Raw genomic sequence first — 8,262 nt, forward strand, 5'->3', positions numbered from 1 at the left:
TAGGTAAGGATGCTTGCCACCAGACCCGATGACGTCAGTTCAATCCTCGCAACCCACATGGAAGAGAGAATTAATTCTAGCAAGTTATCCTCTGGCCTCTCCACACTCAGGCTTACGGGCATAAACACACACAGTGGATGTGGAAAATTGAAATATAGCAGCCATGAAGAAGTGTGCAAAGATCATAGTACATAGCTCAGCACATGAGATAGCCCAGTCTGTCTGCCATGTTGCTAGTGTACATTCTTTTGGGAAAACAACGTACTTTTCAGATTTGACCTGGTTTGTTTGACATCTATGGCTGCTTACAATGCCCTTCCAGTGAGGCCTTATTGAAAATCACCTGGGCTGTGGGTTCCAACTAGAAGGTTCCAACTGCAGTGAAAGAAAATTAAAGAAGAAGAACCAATGGCTGCTGGTTAGTTTCTATTGGCTTGAGATCCTTTTAGGGTTTCAATCATTTTTCTCCACTAGACTCAAGTGCCCCTTCATCTCAAACATTTTGCTTTAAAAAAAAAACAACATAGTATTTATCAAAGCAAGAACATGATTGACCACCATCTCCACTACTAAGTCTGATTCCCAACCTCCCCAAAGGCTTCTACTTCTAAACACTCACATGTTTCTCACAATTAGTTCTAGATTTCCAAGTAACAAGATCACACATCTGTTTTCATTGTATCTGTGGTATTCTGACCACAGACTAGGATAAGATTTACATAATGCTATCAGTCCCATCCTCAACACCTTAACTGTATAGTTTAATGTTTTTTTTTATCCATAGTGTACTTGATCATTTTGTGTAATGAAACCCAACCAAAATCAAGACATAGAAAACTGCCATTTCCCTAAAATCTTCTACTGATGTGGGATTACGGAAGAGGTGGAGAGATAGCTCAGCAGGGTGTTCTGCTCTCACAGAGGATCCAAGTTCAATTCCCAGCACCCCTATCAAGTGATTCGAAACCCATATAACTCTAGCTCCAGGGGGTCTTGCATACTCCTCTTGTCTCTGTGGACACCCTCACTCACATACACACAGACATACATAAATACACCTAAGTTGTTAGGGTCTTCTGTTCCTCCCTGTTCCAGAGACAGCAGCATCTTCTCATGTGGTGCCAGCCTTGTCTCTTAGACGTGATGGTGAAGCTATCCCCATCTTCCAGGAGTGAGACCCTGCTAATGGCAAATGGGGTGATGCTGTTCCTGAGTATGTTGTGGAGTCTACTAGTGTCCTCCTTACCACGGAGAAGGCTGGGTGGAGCCAAAATGGTCATCTCTACCCCTTCTGCCTGTGCCCCCATGTTTGTGATGGATGTGAATCACAAGAAGTATGGCAACTCAGTCAATTGTCAGAAATGCATCCTGCACCACCAACTAACTGCTTAGCCCCCATAGCCAAGGTCATCCATGACAACTTTGGCATCATGGAAGGACTCATGACCGACCATGGTCCATGCCACTACTGCCACTCAGAAGACTATGGATGGCCCCTCTGGAAAGCTGTGGCATGATGGCCATGGGGCTGCCAAGAACATCATCCCTGCATCCACTGGTGCTGCCAAGGCTATGGGCCAGGTCATCCCAGATCTGCACGGGAAGCTCATTGGCATGGCTTTCCGTGTTCTTATCCCCATTGTCTTGAGAAAGCTGCCAAGTATGATGACATCAAGAAGGTGGTGAAGCAGGCATCTAAGGGTCCACTAAAGGGTATCATACACAGAGAGATACACAGAGACACACATAGATGCATATAGAAATATGTACACAGACACACAGAGAGACACACATAGATACAGAGAGAAACACATGGATACATACAGAGACATATACATGAGATATATAGACAGATACACAGACATACAGAGACATACACACATACACATATGCTCATAGATAAATAGACCCAAACAGACACATACATATATGCTTACACACATACACTGAAGCCACATTCACAGAGGCAACAAGGAAGAGATGAATTTGAAGTTCAGCTCCATAAAGAAATGCTTGGGATACAGAGCTCACCTGTGTTTTCAGAATATTTATAATGATAGTGGCAAATCCGTGATTAAAAGAAAACTGAAGTTAGTTGTCCTAGATCCTATCTGGAGTTCTCCCTCACTGTGACCTGTGTTCTGTCTCACTGTGTTCTGTCTCAAAGTACACATGCACACACACACACACACACACACACACACACACACACATTCACACAGACACAGACACAGGCAAACAAATAACTCACACAGAGAAACACACAGACACACATATATACACAGACACACATATACACACAAACAGACACATAAACAGAGACACACACAGACACATGCAGACACACACACACACACACACACACACACACACACACACACACCCCTGGGTCTCAGCTTTGTCTTCTACCCTGAATAGGATAACGCTTCTGTGCTGACTAGTTTTATATCAACAAGCTAGAGTTGTCTGGGAAGAGGATCCTCAATTGAGAAAATATGACCATTGGACAGGTTGTGGGTGAGCCTGTAGAACATGTTCATAACTAGCGATTGATGTGGGAGGGCCCAGCCCACTGTGGATAGTGCCACCCTGGCCTGGGGATCCTGGGTTCTATGAGAAATCAGGCTGAGCAAGCCACAGTGAACAAACCAGTGAACATCACTCCTCCATGGTCTCTACATCAGCTTCTTGCTCAGTTTGAATTCTTGCCTTGGCTTCCCTCAGTGGACTGTGATTCAGGAAATGTAAGCCAAATAAACCCTTTCTTCCCCAAGTTGCTTTTTGGTCATGGTGAGTCATCACAGCGATAGTGACCCTAAGACAGCTTTCCCTGCGTCCTGACCATTCGGGGTGGTTATAGCAGGACAGTTTCAGTTACCAAAACCAGGTGCCATTTCTTCAAGGCATCTCCTCCTATTTAGAGGTGATCCTGGCTTCCCCCTACTTGTCTTAGTTGGGGTTTCTATTCCTGCACAAACATCATGACCAAGAAGCAAGTTGGGGAGGAAAGGGTTTATGCAGCTTACACTTCCACATTGCTGTTCATCACCAAAGGAAGTCAGGACTGGAACTCAAGCAGGTCAGGAAGCAGGAGCTGATGCAGAGGCCGTGGAGGGATGCTACTTACTGGCTTGCTTCCCCTGGCTTGCTCAGCTTGCTTTCTTATAGAACCCAAGACCACCAGACCAGGGATGGCATCACCCACAATGGGCCCTTCCCTTCTTGATCACTAATTGAGAAGATGCCTTACAGCTCGGTCTCATGGAGGCGTTTCCTCAAGGGAGGCTCCTTTCTCTGTGATAACTCCAGCTTGTGTCAAGTTGACACATAAAACCAGCCAGTACACTACTAGTCAGCAGGGCTATCGTCCCAGCAGGGCGAAGGTTGTGCCCAGACACAACTCACAGGGTAGGAGCAGAGGCTGGGACTGCAGAGAGACAAGGGTGGATCTCCCAGCCCATATTTCCTTAAAAGGCAAAGCTTAAAAAAAATTATGACACATATATGCTGCCTAACTGCCACTAGCTTGGGATAACATATTTATAAATCAGCAGGAGGGAAATGAAATCTGAATTAGCACGTACAGCTTTTCTCTGAGGTTTCCAACACCTGCTTCCTTCCAGGGAATGGTAGGAAATAAGCAGAGGTGAGGTGCCTGCTTCCAGAAGAGCATGCAGTTTTCTGGTGGAGCAGAGATGCTACAAAATGAGAAAACAGGGAATGGGCATGCTCTGTGCGGGCAGAGCAAAGGTGAGGAATGGACAGGTGCCCAGAGGCCTTGGAGACTGCAACTCCTGTCTAAGCAGAGGACCCGGAGGATAAGCTATAGGTAAAAACGGACCAATAAGCCAATGTAAAACCAGCCCAGTCCTAGATGCAAATCTCACAATTCTGACTTGAACCTATATATCAAAGGTTGAAACGCGGCTGGTGCCAGTTCGACCCACTGATGATCTTCTCTTTTCTTTTAACATGAAGTCAGCTTAAAACCATTTCAGAAATGTTATACAACACATCCCAGCCCCCCTTTTTACTAAATTTAAATTTTTAATCAATTATTTGAGAGTTTTAAATTCCATACAATGTGTTCCGATCATATCCAGCCTCTCGATGCTTCCCGATTCCACCCGCACTGGCCTACAAGCCCAACACCATGTCCTTTTGTCCTCTCGAACCCTTCAAGGCCAACTTGTGCTGCCCCAGTACTCTTGGGTGTGTGTAGTCTTCCACTGTGGTACAACTTATAAGAGGCTGCTCTCTTAGAGAAGCTGCTAATTCTCCCACTACCTAACAACTGTCATTTGATCCATGACCAGGGGCAGGACTGTGTGACCAAACCTCCTCTCCATGGCCGCATTCGGCATGGTATGAGCTTGCACAGGTTTTGTTCATGCTGTCGTAAGCACTGTGAGTTCATGAGCTGCTGCCCTGCTGGGTCCACAGGATATTTAGTCATCTGCGACTTCTGGCTTTTACAGTCTTTCTGCCCCTTCTTCCACAATGATCATGGGGTGGGAGATGTATGATCTCTTTAAGGCTTAGAATCCTGTAGTCTTTTGTTCTCTGAACCTTGGCCTGTTGTGGGTTTCAGGGTCAGTCACCCTCTGCTGCAAATACAAGTTTCCCAGGTGACAGTTGATTGATGCAGTGATCAGTGAGTATGAAGTCATTATGATGAGTCAATTAAGAGTATATCCATTGAGCAGCAAAGTTATAGGAGGTTTTCCCCTAGGGCTTATGGCCTGTCCATCCATAGGTTCTTGATTCGTAGGTGCCAGGTACAGGTTTCATATGGTGGAGTGGGACTTATACCCAGTTAGAAAGGAGTTGGTTTCCCATTGTATCCCTACCACTATTGCCAGCGCTTTTTTTTGTTCTTGTGCTGGCTTGCAGAGTTCTCAGCTGGGTATAATTGATTTTTACTTTTCTCCTTTAGTAATAATCATCCATTAGTTAAGGAACCCTTAGAATGGAGACACGGAGTTTGAGAAGTGTTGATGTAGCTTATGGGACCACCACTGTGGTAAATATACCAATAGTGCCTCAAAGACATCCTGGTCGTAACCACTGCAATGCTGACATGATCTTCTTTGGATATAGACCCCCTAAATGGGCCCGTTTCCATTTGACGAGTGTCCCAGTTAGCTTTGACCATCAACTTCACATTACTCGAGAGGGAATGCCACTTCAGGGATGGTCTGAGGGTGTGTCTGTGAGGGTTTGTCTTGATTGTCAATTGACATGGGAGGTCTCAGCCCACTGTTAGCGGTGCCATTCCCCAGGCATAAGAAAGCTAGTTAACCGTGGGAGTGAGCCAACAGGGACATTCCTCCGTGGTTTCTGATGTACTTCCTTGGCTGTGAATGAGCTTCCAGTGGGAGGTAATGCTGCGTAGAATAGCAATTGGCCTTGCCATCAGGTTTGGGCTTTGACTTCTGGCCCTGACTTCTCCTTGAGATGGACTGTGACCTGAAGGTGACAGATGAGATAGACCCTTTCCTCCCTTTAGTTGCCCTAGGTCAGTGTTTTATCCAGCGACAGAACAACAGAACATAACCAGAACCACCAGGAGCTTGCATACTGCCCTCCCTTGTGCTGCACTGACTTACTTGCCCATCAGCAGCTCATCTTGAGTTCCTTTCTCCCCATCTCTTCTTGCAGTTGATGATGGGATTATTTGATTTTAAAAAGCATTGTCTCGGATCCCGGCCCGCAGCAGCTCTCTGCTCCCAAACCCCGTGGGAGAGAGACCTCACCACCTGGTCAGGTGGGCACTCCTGAGAATGCAGAGCGGAAGAGACCACCAACACTGCCCACCCCTGCCCACATCCCTGGCCCAAGAGGAAACTGTATATGGCCTCTGGGTTCCCTTGGATAAGGGCACAGCAGCAGCGGGTCCCCTGCGTCTGAGACACCGCCGGAACCTGAAGGGACCGACCGGATAAACAGTTCTCTACACCCAAATCCCATGGGAGGGAGAGCTAAACCTTCAGAGAGGCAGACACGCCTGGGAAACCAGAAGAGACTGCACTCTGCACACATTACTGACGCCAGAGGAAAACACCAAACGCCATCTGGAACCCTGGTGCACGGAAGCTCCCGGAAAGGGCAGCGCAGATCTTCCTGGTTGCTACCCCCGCAGAGAGCTCATAGGCAGCACCCCACGAGCAAACTTGAGCCTCGGGACCACAGGTAAGACCAACTTTTCTGCTCCAAGCGACCTGCCTGGTGATCTCAAGACACAGGCCCACAGGAACAGCTGAAGACCTGTAGATAGGAAAAACTACACGCCCGAAAGCAGAACACTCTGTCCCCATAACTGGCTGACAGAAACCAGGAAAACAGGTCTACAGCACTCCTGACACACAGGCTTATAGGACAATCTAGCCACTGTCAGAAATAGAAGAACAAAGTAACATTAGAGATAATCTGATGGCGAGAGGCAAACGCAGGAATCCAAGCAACAGAAACCAAGACTACATGGCATCATCGGAGCCCAATTCTCCCACCAAAGCAAACACGGAATATCCAAACACACCAGAAAAGCAAGATCTAGTTTCAAAATCATATTTGATCATGATGCCTGAGGACTTCAAGAAAGATGTGAAGAACTCCCTTAGAGAAACACAGGAAAACATTAATAAACAAGTAGAAGCCTACAGAGAGGAATCGCAAAAATCCCTGAAAGAATTCCAGGAAAACATAAATAAACAAGTAGAAGCCCATAGAGAGGAGTCACAAAAATCCCTGAAAGAATTCCAGGAAAACACAATCAAACAGTTGAAGGAATTAAAAATGGAAATAGAAGCAATCAAGAAAGAACACATGGAAACAACCCTGGATATAGAAAACCAAAAGAAGAGACAAGGAGCTGTAGATACGAGCTTCACCAACAGAATACAAGAAATGGAAGAGAGAATCTCAGGAGCAGAAGATTCCATAGAAATCATCGACTCAACTGTCAAAGATAATGTAAAGCGGAAAAAGCTACTGGTCCAAAACATACAGGAAATCCAGGACTCAATGAGAAGATCAAACCTAAGGATAATAGGTATAGAACAGAGTGAAGACTCCCAACTCTTTGTAAATATCTTCAACAAAATCATAGAAGAAAACTTCCCTAACCTAAGGAAAGAGATACCCATAAGCATACAAGAAGCCTACAAAACTCCAAATAGATTGGACCAGAAAAGAAACTCCTCCCATCACATAATAGTCAAAACACCAAACGCACAAAATAAAGAAAGAATATTAAAAGCAGTAAGGGAAAAAGGTCAAGTAACATATAAAGGCAGACCTATCAGAATCACACCAGACTTTTCGCCAGAGTCTATGAAAGCCAGAAGATCTTGGACAGATGTCATACAGACCCTAAGAGAACACAAATGCCAGCCCAGGTTACTGTATCCTGCAAAACTCTCAATTAACATAGATGGAGAAACCAAGATATTCCATGACAAATCCAAATTTACACAATATCTTTCTACAAATCCAGCGCTACAAAGGATAATAAATGGTAAAGCCCAACATAAGGAGGCAAGCTATACCCTAGAAGAAGCAAGAAACTAATCATCTTGGCAACAAAACAAAGAGAAGAAAAGCACACAAACATAACCTCATATCCAAATATGAATATAACAGGAAGCAATAATCACTATTCCTTAATACCTCTCAACATCAATGGTCTCAACTCCCCAATAAAAAGACATAGATTAACAAACTGGATACGCAACGAGGACCCTGCATTCTGCTGCCTACAGGAAACACACCTCAGAGACAAAGACAGACACTACCTCAGAGTAAAAGGCTGGAAAACAACATTCCAAGCAAATGGTTGGAAGAAGCAAGCTGGAGTAGCCATTCTAATATCAAATGAAATCAATTTTCAACTAAAAGTCATCAAAAAAGATAAAGAAGGACACTTCATATTCATCAAAGGAAAAATCCACCAAGATGAACTCTCAATCATAAATAGGTATGCCCCAAATACAAGCACCTACATACGTAAAAGAAACCTTACTAAAGCTCAAAACACACATTGCACCTCACACAATAATAGTAGGAGATTTCAACACCCCACTCTCATCAATGGACAGATCATGGGAACAGAAATTAAACAGAGACGTAGACAGACTAAGAGAAGTCATAAGCCAAATGGACTTAACAGATATTTATAGAACATTCTATCCTAAAGCAAAAGGATATACATTCTTCTCAGCTCCTCATGGTACTTTCTCCAAAACTGACCATATAATTGGTTAA

This window comes from Rattus rattus, chromosome 8 (genome assembly GCF_011064425.1).
Source record: "Rattus rattus isolate New Zealand chromosome 8, Rrattus_CSIRO_v1, whole genome shotgun sequence".
NCBI lineage: Eukaryota > Metazoa > Chordata > Mammalia > Rodentia > Muridae > Rattus > Rattus rattus.